This window comes from Prionailurus bengalensis, chromosome B4 (genome assembly GCF_016509475.1).
Source record: "Prionailurus bengalensis isolate Pbe53 chromosome B4, Fcat_Pben_1.1_paternal_pri, whole genome shotgun sequence".
NCBI lineage: Eukaryota > Metazoa > Chordata > Mammalia > Carnivora > Felidae > Prionailurus > Prionailurus bengalensis.
Genome location: NC_057358.1, coordinates 105,721,615 through 105,734,246, shown reverse-complemented (window position 1 = coordinate 105,734,246; position 12,632 = coordinate 105,721,615). Strand labels below are relative to the sequence as shown.

General features: G+C 35.4%; 1 protein-coding gene and 1 non-coding gene across 2 annotated transcripts in view; both read right to left on the bottom strand.

Annotated features, from left to right (window-relative positions):
* The window catches only part of TMTC2 (transmembrane O-mannosyltransferase targeting cadherins 2), a 405,001-nt gene that overhangs the window by 187,048 nt on the left and 205,321 nt on the right, over positions 1-12,632 (bottom strand). The gene's annotated exons all lie outside the window — the stretch shown is intronic.
* On the bottom strand, positions 3,746-3,892 carry LOC122474080. The gene has a single exon (XR_006294781.1). It is a non-coding gene; the product is annotated as a U12 minor spliceosomal RNA (small nuclear RNA).

Genomic DNA, 12,632 nt, shown 5'->3' with positions numbered 1-12,632 from the left:
ATATGCAGTTCATCATAAGGCCAAGAACAATGTTATCTTAAGATCATCTACAAAGACTTCAGGCTCTTTCAAATTTCAGTAGGGGTCTGCATGGCCTGAAATTATTGTAAACTTACTGAACCAGAACTGTAAGAAATCATCTTAAAATAAATAAAGATTTCCATTCAAATACGATAAAACTGAAAAATGACATAAGAGAACAGCATATAAAGCAAGATAACTAAGATCAAAGCTATAAAGAGGCTTAATCATCAGAAACATGACACTTCTTAAAACAGTTAAACATATATGGTTTATTCAGATATAATGTTCTTTTATATGCTCCTTGTTAATAAATTTATTTGTAGGAAAGCCAGTGTCTCAGTATTTTCACACATAATACTTTTAAAAAAATCTGTGTTTTGGGGTGCCTGGGTGGTTCAGTTGGTTAAGCGTCTGACTTCTGGTTCCGGCTCAGGTCATGATCTCACAGTTTTGTGAGTATGAGCCCCACATCAGGCTCTGTGCTGGCAGCACGGAGCCCTGCTTGGGATTTTTTTTTCTCTCTCTCTGCCTCTGTCCTGCTCATGCTGTCTCTGTCTCAAAATAAAGAAGTACACTTTAAAAAAATAAAAAAAATAAAAAAATATGTGTTTTCTGTATGCTCTTTTTCACCCCAAGTAATCATGATGTTTCAACATTCAAAAGACCAAACCTACACTATTAACAACTGTCCGTACAGTCTGCAGACTTAGGACTCAAGCCTGGATGCTTCTGCTGCCTTTCTTCTTTACCGAAAGGAGAGGCGGTATTGAGTCCTAAAACCAGAGTCCTTCCCAGGCAGAGGGCAGGGATGAGAAGGCTTTTGTGTATCGAGAATATACTTATTTGGATAATTACTGACTTTATCTGAAGAATGAAAGGGGTTTGGCGGTATCAATTTTTAATGAATAAAAAAGTGTAGAATCTTTCAGTAATGAAGTTGCCTGTGTGCCCTGCTAATTTAACACTGTGCCTTAATTTACTCGTCTGTAAAACAGGAAAAATAATTAGTATTTCATGGGTCTTGTGATAAGGATTAAAGGTGTTAAGACATGTGGCAAACACTTAACAAATATTTGCTATTATCATTAATATTATTGTGATTGGTGCTCTTTTGCAATTTACCATGTCAAGCATTGCTTATAGAAACAATGTCAAATATAATGCATTATATGCCATTATGTTATCTACAGAGAATAATAATCTTCTATATTTGGAAAGTCATATAACTCCTTTTTCCTCTGATGGAAAACAGAGTGAAAGCACTGCACTTACAATTACTCATCACTTAATAATGTCACATACCACACCACACCCTTGAAATGGATCGTCTCACTGAGCTCTCAACACCGACCTGTACATAAATACCCCATCTACTCTGTGAGTGAGGAAACAGACTCAGAGACACTAAAGAAGTTGCAGAGTTAAAACAAAAGCATTAGAGCAGGAATTCCAATCCAAGAGTGGTGGCTTCCAAACTTTTTCCACCATTCACCTAAGATTTTCATACCACATTTCATCTTTCACGGCAAACCAACTTTCACACACTACAAATCAGACCTTGGCATTATGAATCCATGAAAAATTAAATCCTTAAGCTGAAAGATAAAACTTAGTTTTAAAATATTGTCGAATTAGTTTATAATATTGACAGTTTATAATACTGAATTAGTTTATAAGTTTATAATAATTGTCAAATTACTTTATAATATCCAATAATATAATATTGGAATAAAATCCCAATATTAAGTTCAGTAACAGGAAACATAGCAGGAAAAGCATACAGCAAAGTAAGTTATAATTATCTTCAAACTTAATAGGTATAATGTCACATGTATTTTATATCCAGTCCTGCTTCTCCCACCATCACCATTACCAAATTAATAAAGTATGGATCTACGGAAACTCCTAATAGCCAGGTTGTTTTCAACCCACTTCACTTCTCTCAAAGTTCTGCTTTGATTGTGGCATTAGTGAATGAAAGTATATTTACCTTGGAATCACTCCACAGAAATGCCTCCAAGTATTAATTTAAGCATCAGGAAAGCACCATCATAATACTATCTCATCCAACCCATACTCTTGGAACACAGACGCTGAACAAAAAACCAATAGCAAAGCACTGATTTGAATATTTTAAGGCATTTTTTTTCAGGAACTTACATCTCAATTAAATAATAAACTAACAAGTGTTTCTCTTTTTAATAGTCAACAGACATAGAGTTATGCTCAGAATATGTTTACTGAGTTGGTCATTTATTCATTTATGTACGTATCTAATTATTAAACAAATATTTGCTAGCACCTAGTCGGTGCCCGGAACTTTATTAGGGGCTGGGTGCACAGACCCATACATACATACAAGTTCTCACCCACGTGGAGCTTATGTTTGAAGTGGCTTATGTGAAGAAGCTTATGTGAAGAGGAGTGGGGAAGGAGGACCACACCAGAGAATAAATGGGTTAACTTCAGATAATGCTAAGTGCTACAAACAAAATAAAACAAAGCTAGGTAGACTGAATGAGGCCAATTTATACAGATAATCTTAGACACAGGGAAATGTATGTGATATCTAAGGACTAAAAGATAAGGAGCTCAGCCTTACAAAGATTGGTGATGCCAGATAAGGGGAACAGTAAAAGCAAAGGATCCAGGGTGGCTTCCACTGGGACAGGCAGCAAAAGAGATGGTTATTTCAAAGTGAGAATACAACTCAGAATCAAAAACCACCAGCAAGGTTATCTGTGGCAAAGCCACAATGTAATACCATGATTCTTGTTCTTTGTCCAGATGGAAGCCTCTCACATCTTTATGATTCAGTCATTGCCTAGGTGACTGGGACAAGAAAAAGAAAATTCCCAAATCAAGCATATACTTGTATTTTTTTTTATTTTTTAACGTTTATTTATTTTTGAGACAGAGAGAGACAGAGCATGAACAGGGGAGGGGCAGAGAGAGAGGGAGACACAGAATCTGAAACAGGCTCCAGGCTCTGAGCTGTCAGCACAGGGCCCGACGCGGGGCTCGAACTCACGGACCATGAGATCATGACCTGAGCCGAAGTCGGACGCTTAACCGACCAAGCCACCCAGGCGCCCCAAGCATATACTTTTAAAACAATTTTACCTACTTGTGGAACAAAGAGGAAGGAAGGAAAAAAGTGGGGGAGGGGGAGGGTAGACTTTGATGTCCTGAACTCATCAGACTCTCACCACCAGGCTATATTTTTCTATTATATATTACACATTCTTACAGAATACCAACTTGAGACAAGATTACTTTCAATCCATGATAAATGAGACAAAGCAAGATTACTTCATAATTTTACTAAACAGAAAAAAGAAAAAGGCCAGTGTACAACCCAAGAAACACCAAAAACATCCCTCTCTCTTCCTAAATGAATGGCCTCTTTATCCAGTCACACAATTGATTCAGCATCCAATCTAGAGAACACCCTGCTTCTTTAGACGCTCTCCCAAATCACCCAACCAATATTCAAATTCTATGACACAACCTCAGGATGCCCATGATGTGGTGTTCCCTCAGTGCAAGTAGTAATTAAGCCAAATTCCTCACTATCACTGTGTTCCTGATGGTCTTAGGCTGAAAGGCATCACACTCAAATATGAAAACAATTCCTTTTCAAAATCCCCCCCCCTTTTTTCCCCCCTCAAGCTCATTTATTACCTGCATACCAGTCTCCTCTTTCAGTGTTAAAGAAGAATGGACAGATCACCACTACCTGGCTTCCTGCAAAGTGGGCAGGTCACCTTAGGGCAAACTACCAGCTCAAATATTTGTCTCAAATTAGCAGTGAGCATTCGGGTGTCCCCCCAAATCATTATTTTCCTTAGTCATAAGTTTAAGGCATCAAAATCCCTTTTTTCTTAAATAACAGTTCTTCAGTACTGTGTTTACCAAAATACATTTTAGGTTTTGGGTGTTTGTTTGTTTGTTTGTTTGTTTGTTTTTTGGTGCAAAAACTGCTGTCACTATTTCCACACATTCAAATTTAAATATGATTAATTATTGCATCACTGCTACAAAAACTCAATGCTGGGGCTCCTGGGCAGCTCAGTCGGTTGAGTGTCCAATTTCGGCTTAGGTCGTGATCTCATGGTTTGTGAGTTTGAGTCCTGCATTGGTTTCTGTGCTGACAGCTGGGAGCCTGGAGCCTGCTTCGGATTCCGTGTCTCCCTATCTCTCTCTGCCCCTCCCCTGCTCACACTCCATCTCTGTCTCTCAAAAACAACCGTTAAAAAAAAAATTAAAGAAAAAAACCCTCAATGCTAACATAAAGATCACTTCTAAATATATAAAACTATCTTATAGAATATGACCTAAAATTTAAAAATTCCACTGGGGTCAACTAAATAGTAATTCTTTTCATAAACTGATCATTTATCGTATTTCAATAAAAAAATTTTAAAAATCAATGAATTAAAAAAAACATTTAAAATTTAGCTATCACAGATATGGTTTAGAAGAAAACACATTGAAGTGAACTATAAAAAGTATATTTTAGGAGGGCTAACGTCATGATTTCACAGCTATAGAATTATCCTAAAGACTTAATCAGAGTAGCCATGGTTTTCTTGTTATTTTTTTTTTTTTACTTAAATTTGATCATATCAACCAAGTCAACTTTTTTTTATATCAGATCAATTTTTAAATGTAGCTAGTCTGAGTAATTGAAACTACCCAAACTATCCAAACTTGAAAAATATGGAGAAATATTCTAAGGCTCATGGGCAGGACAATTTAACAAGATTAATATAACAATTAATTAACATTAATTTTCCCAAAATTTATCTATAAATTCTAAGTAACTTCAATCAATATTTTTGCATTGTTTATTAGTATACTAAGAAAATGTATTCTAACCACAATCTAGGAGAAATATAAAACTTGAGTTTTATACCATATTTATCATATGCAAAGGTAAATTCCAGATAGCTTTAAAAGTTAAATGTGAAAAGATAAAGCTAACAAGGCTATGTAAGAGAATATCTTGTGGAAGGAGAAGAGATTTCTTAGAAAGACCTTCAAATATAACTCAAAAGGTTTACAAAATGATGAATTTGAGTATCTCAAAATTAAAGACTTCTAATTATTGAGGGATAACAGGGACAAAGTTAAATATGCATTAATACATTAGGATAAGATATTTCAAACATTTAAATAAAAAGAAGAAAAAACTCCTAACAAAGCAACCAGAAAAAGATAAATCCAACAGAGAGGGGAAAAAGATGGGCAAAGGAAATGAACCTAAATTAAAACAAAATAAGTAAGTTAAAGCATTTTAACTAATATCCAAATTCCTTAGCAATCCAGAGAAACACAAATGAGAACAATGAGATTTGAGACTGGCAATATTTAGAAAACCGGATAAAACCAAGTACTAGTGGGATTGTGGGGGAAGGCCCAGTGTACTATCTGGTGGCAGTGTAAGCCTGAGACAGCCATCCTGTTGGGCCATTTGACAGAACTCAGTCAAATCAACAAGATTCACCAAATCCAGGATAAGCCCTAACCAGCAATCCCATGGCCAAAGAAATGTTCATCGAAGAGAACACGTAAAAGGGTGTTTAATGCAAGCCTCTTAGTGTTGGCTGGTAGTGGAAAGCAATCAACATGTCCATCATGGGAGTACCACGTGGGAAATAAACTTCATGTATTACTATGCACAGGTGAGGACCAACAAACACCATATAAACACTGACACATGAATGGACCTTAAAAAGCCAACAAAGAATCAAAATATCAGGTGCATTCTGTGTCACAACACTAGCTATAAATGTTAAAAGTTCATTTCACCCAAAATATCACTACACATTTTGCAAAGGCATACTACAAATCTAAGGATGAAAATCAAGTACATTAGAGCAGTTGTCTATGGTGCAAAGGGAAGATGAAGTTAGGAAGAGTTAATGGGAATAAACACATGAATAAAAGAGAGGAAACCTGAAGGGATTATCCTGGTCATGATCAAACTGGCCATGAACCTAGGAATATAATTAATCTAACTGTCTACAACTGGGTTAGGTGGAGAGGGGACACAGGGGAAATGGAGGGGAGGGAAGGAAAGGAAGGAAGAGAGAGAAGAAAAATTAAGGTCCCACATTCTTTTAAAATAGAGACAGGGTTATCCTATATCCTACTTAAGGAATAAAGAGTTTTAACATTCACTAAACTTTTTCTTGTAGTAAGACAATCAGAAACAGATGTCTGGGATTATCTTCAAATTTTCACTTGGTAATTACACTTTGGCCCAACAGAACTAAAAGATCTTACATTTTCATTAATATTTAATGTCACTTACATTTTTTTTACATTTTTAGGCCCATATATTTTAGTGATGCACTCATTTCATAAATGTATTTTTTTAAGTACAGTTTTATTGAAATAAAATCTCTGAAATTCATCCAAGAAATTATGATGAAGCCTAAAAAAATATCTCATTGCTTTTAAAGTCCATACTTTAATAGACAGGGTACACACATGAAATCTAATTCACACTTTAAACTCTGAAGATAATATAATAAAGCTCTTCTTTGAAGTTCAAAAAATGTTAATTAGTTATTTCTAAAATCTCTATGTAGTTTTTAAAAGTTCTTCCCAATAGCATCTCAAAATATTCAGAGTATTCATCTTATTTTTGTTATTTTACAAAATGAGTGTTATAAGAAACTGCTTTAATTTGAGAGAACTGCTGTCTCATCTCATGGCCTTACCCTGTAGTACTCTGAGCCTATGCAGAGGAAAAAGTGGAGGGAAGAGGAAGGAGAGAAGAAATTTTAAAATAGATTATGATAATAAAGATAACAAGAGTACTTCCATTATTTAAAGCTTACTATATGCTTTGACAGTGTCCAGAACTTAACCCAATAAAAACCTCTGAGGTATATTACTACACCCATTTCATTGATGAGAAAACAGGAGTTTAACTCCCTAAGTAGCAAAAAGTTATTGACAAGGCAGATCCAGATATTTCCATGCATCAGAATCTACTTAGAGATAAAGCTGTCTCACACTATCAATATTGAGTTTGAATATAAAGTAGAATAACCTATTATAATACTCAATATTTTTACATATTTAATTGAGGGACTGGAGTATAATATGAAAACAAAATAAATTATTCAAATGAGTCATCAGCCCTCAGAACCACTAGGAGCAAAAAAAAATCCTCCAGGAACAACAAAATAAAGCTATCCTGTACCCATATTTCATAATGTATTTTTCATACCACAGAAAAATTAATGCCAAACAATATATTAAGTGTTTTACATTTCTTTGGGAATATAATTTTAAATGTCACATTTTCCAGTTAACTTATTGGCAATAGAACATACTCTGTAAACAAAAGGTTGTTGCTCAAAGATGCTGGGGACTCGGGTACATTTATCAAGATCTTGTAAGTGCCCTGAAGATGCCTTGCACGGAACAGACATTTAAAAAGCATTGTTTAACAAGCACATGATTTATTCCCCAGGACTAAGCATACAGGATGATTACATGAAGGGAAAGCAAACAGCTACTTCTCAGTATAAGAGAATCAGCTTTAGAAAATCTGACCTATGAAGTTATCTTATTTTCGAAAAGAAAACAAAATTTTTCTGTTGAAATATCAGGAAGTGAAGTAGTTAGAATAACTCTTAACATCTCAAGGGCCCTTCACATTGATATTCAACTGCATCTAAAAGGTATCCACTTACGAAGAAACTTGACCTTAATTCACAATGAAAGCTCCTCTTGTACTTAGTCCACAATCTGCCACAGTTTATTTTATGTTCCTTGAAAGGCAGAAGAACAATTAAATATTCCCATCTTGCTAAAGTTGTTCTAAAGAGAAAATCAAATGTGAGCTCCCTCTAGAAATGCTAAGTGATCTACAGCAATAAATACCTCCAATTTTTTTTTCAAAACCCTCATTCAAATACATGGTATTTCTAAGTTCACAGACTAACTTCAAACTTACACTATTGCAATTTCCTATCTCTTGACAGATTTCACAAAATCCATGGAGGAAGATTTGAGCAATTTTTTCAAGGATATTTTCACTTTATACTAAAAGTCTGAAGACATGTATACTTACTTATCATAAAGGTTAAAATAATTTTCTTACGACTTTGGCATACAGCACTCTTCAAAAAATTAGCTAAGATGAACAACTCCCTTAATATTATGATTTAAATTTAAGTTACTTACCATTCAGGTCTACAGAAGCAATCATGCCTGAGAGTGATCATATCAGCATTTTCATTTCACTGGTGCAATGATCAGGGTCACCAAAATCATTAAGGACACTCACTTTGGACTTCTGCCCTCAGCTCTAACTTATTTTTACCTTAGAACTTTAACATAGGTCTTTAGACTCTATCTCAAAACTTGAGTTCTATGTAAAGATCTGGCAGAACTGAAACATTTAACTACAAAAAATAAGGTAATAAATCCTCAATTTTGTTTCCTCCAATATGAGTTACCTGTTTGAAATCAGAATGCTAACCACCAAAAAGGGTTAAAAAATTGAAATCTTGCCAGTTATCAAAGCCGGACCAGGTGCAAAATAAAATAAATACAGTAATGCCTAATGTGTCTGGTAAGAATTATGTCCATTCAGATGACAGGCCTAAATGTTGTGTATACATTAACTCTTAATCCATATAATAAAGAAGATTATCATCAGTTAATCCTAGAGGAGGAAACTGAGTCTCAGGGAAGTCAAGTGACCTGTATAAACTAATAAAGGTAAAAGTTATGTCTGCCTCATTCCAAAGCCCTTGCTTATAATCACTATGGAACACAGGACTTTAGGTAAATTCCCCAAAATGGGATTACCAAAGATATAACTTAAGTATCATTTTAAGTTATAAAGGTTAATTATGTTAAACTTTCTCACTTTAAAGAGGGGAAAGAAAACTGCCAAAGGAGAATTACAAAGAGCCACGTAACTGCATGGAACTTGCAATAAATGCAATATATATATAATATTATATGTGCATATATATATATATATATATAGCAATGTGTATATATATAAATGCAATATATATATAATATACATATATACATATAATATATATATATATTATATATATTATATGTATATATATTTTAAACTACACTCCTTCCATTAGTAAAGACCATAAGGGAGTCAACATTTGTAGCCTGGGCTTTTTACTAATTATTGATAGTCACTCCAGGGAAATAAAAGTCCTTATAAGACGACAAGAACTTATTTTTCCTATAGTAATGAAACCTTGAATTATTACAAGAAAGAACATATTAAGTGGGTAAAAGAAAAGAAACTGTCTAGTTAAGATGTAAAGTGAAAAAGCAGACATAATGTAAAGACTATGATTCATAGGATACCAGAATTCATACCATATACTTTTATGTAATTCTAATTATAGCAATTTTATAATATGCAATTATTTCCTCGTAGTTCTGTATCTTTAGTTACTTTGGATGAACCTGAAACTAAATTTATTCCTATAAAGAAAAAAACAAGTATTAAAAGTGACATGGTAAAATTTAGTAGCCCAATAACATGTTAACACTGTCCTGAAAACATTGTTAGTCACTAGAATATCTATGTGCATAGTACAATATCCACATATAAAATTCAGAGCAGGTGTTTGCGTTTCAACACATTTAGAGTTGTTCCTTAGCATCTTAGCATCTGTCATCTCTACCACATTCCTGACACTGATGATGGGTCACCCCCATATCTATAGCCCAGTGTCTGTTACCAGTTCCACTCGTGATCTGCACTGCTGGGTCTCCCCTGTGCCTGCCTTTATTCATGAACTTCTCTCATCTGTGGTCAGAAGTTTTCCCATGGACTCTCCATTAAAACAAAACAAAAAATCTGCTCTATATCCCTTTCTAATGGCAACGTGCTGTCTGCAAAGTTTCAGAATAACTAACCCACAGTACTATATAATAGCATAGTAAATACAACTGCATTTAGAAGTGTAATGAATTTGGAAGCACCTAAACCTTGAGTTTCTCCTCAGATCTTAAAAACAGACCCTTTTGAGCCTGTCACACTGTTAAAAGTAGACAACAAAAACACTTGGTGAATATATAATCCGGCACACCACATGCAGTGACCCTGTTTACATAACAGGCTACTGATTCAGTGCAGGCTTTTTAGAAATTCCTCAAATCAGACTGATCTCTCATGAAGTCAGACTGAGACTGTGAAGTTGTTCAATGGGCACCTTTAGATTGATTATAAAGAGTGGCTGAGTTGCTTCTGATTTTGTATCAGAAAGAGAAATGTCCCAAAGAATCCCTTGCTTCACATGGGTGCCATTGTCTGAGTCTGGCTCAGGTCTGAAAGATGAAAAATGCTTAGGAAAGCCAAGAGTTTTTAAACAACAATATCAAGAATCCTAAACAACTCCAGGGGGGAGAAAGAGAATCCTTTTATTTATTTACAAGAGGATCTTTTGTTCTCCTTTTTAAAATTTTTTTTAAATGTTCATTTATTTTTGAGAGTGAGAAAGAACAGTAGTGGGGGTGGGGCAGAGAGACAAGGAGACACAGACTCCAAAGCAGGTTCCATCCAGGCTTGGAGCTGTCAGCACAGAGCCCAAGGTGGGTTGGAATCCAAGAGCCTTGAGATCATGACCTGAATTGAAGTCAGTTGCTTAACCAACTGAGCCACAAACGCATCCCTCTTTTGTTCTCTTAAAATCGAATCTCATAATCTGCTTTATCTCATAGTGAATCCTGTCATCATTGAATGATGATGCCATCAAATGGCCCAGGTTAGTTTCCTACTAATGGTCACTAAAAGGAATTTTGATGTGGAAATGTAAAACAAAATACCCGAAACCAAAGTTTTAGTAGAGTCCTGTTACCAATTAGATCTGGGTATACACAAGTAAATTACTCGAATCTTCCATTTCTTATTAGCAATAGCAAAAGCTGTAATTTAGCAAGCTTGAATTGTGGGCCACACCCTGGCCTGGATATGCTACACATACCCTGTGTGGTACTGCACACTCACTATACAGATCAGCAACTTGAGTTTCAGAGGGGTTGTGATAACACTATAAGAATAATGAAAACAGCTATTAAGAGCCTGTGTTAAGATTAGGTCGCACACCTACCTTACTGCAAAATCTGCACTTTTTGCCATGCTATTTCTCCTTAAGCATTCTGCCTCTCAATGTTTCATCTGTGAAACAGGTGTAAAGATGCTTGCCCAAGTTAAACTCCAGCATGACTGAGATGATGAAATAAGATAAGAGATATATATTCTGAAAAGTACATTATTATGGAAAAGGAATGGTATTTCATTATCATCTATTAGAAACATAACCAATTAGATATACACTTTTATAGGACGTCTCCTATATTCAGGATCTCTGAGTGTGCCATTGAGAACTATATTGCCAAGTAAATCCAGGCCAACAAAAACAAAACTCAAAGTTTTGAAAATCATCAAGTTCATATGTTATCCAAAAAAATCTGCTTCTAAATAAAAACATAGTACATCTCAAATATAGTGTATCAGGACACTATTTCATACCTTACATTAGCCTCTCTATATTAATTTTTGACAGTCACTTTTATCAACTCAGCAGCTAGTACTGAACATTGCAAAAGTAGAGTTAATACTAGGGAAAAGGGGCTTTAAAAATATAATTAGTAAAAATACAAATTTCAATAACCCATGTGAGTAAAAAATATTTATGCATGCTAATAAGAAAAAAAGAACAATTATCTATTGAATATGAAATCTCTAAAAACACTAATTACCTTTGCTATATGCACAAATCTTGGGCAACTATCATTTTAAAGTATTTTCCTGTACTTTCAGCTGACTATAACAACAGAATAGAGGGAGGTTAATTGTCTTTGCCTTTTTTTCTGTACAGTTCATGAGATAAAGGTTCTTTTTTTTTTTAATTTTTTTTTTCAATGTTTATTCATTTTTGGGACAGAGAGAGACAGAGCATGAACAGGGGAGGGGCAGAGAGAGAGGAAGACACAGAATCGGAAACAAGCTCCAGGCTCTGAGCCATCAGCCCAGAGCCTGACGCGGGGCTCAAACTCACGGACCGCGGGGCTCAAACTCAAGGACTGCCAGATCGTGACCTGGCTGAAATCGGACGCTTAACCAACTGCGCCACCCAGGCGCCCCGAGATAAAGGTTCTTTAAAAAGGCTACACAGCGGGGCGCCTGGGTGGCGCAGTCGGTTAAGCGTCCGACTTGACTTCAACTCAGGTCACGATCTTGCGGTCCGTGAGTTCGAGCCCCGCATCGGGCTCTGGGCTGATGGCTCAGCGCCTGGAATCTGCTTCTGAGTCTGTGTCTCCCTCTCTCTCTGCCCCTCCCCCGTTCATGCTCTGTCTCTCTCTGTCTCAAAAATAAATAAACATTAAAAAAAAAATTAAAAGAAAAAAAAGGCTACACAGCAAATACTTCAGGCACTTTTGCATCACTTGAAAAACATGATATTGAAACGAAGAATGCTATTTCTTGTTTAACAGACTTAAATGTACAATCCAGAACACTGTACTTCCAAACAGTGAAAGCAATCTATTATACACAAGGGTAAAATAAATACGAAGAAAGCGAAGGGTCAATG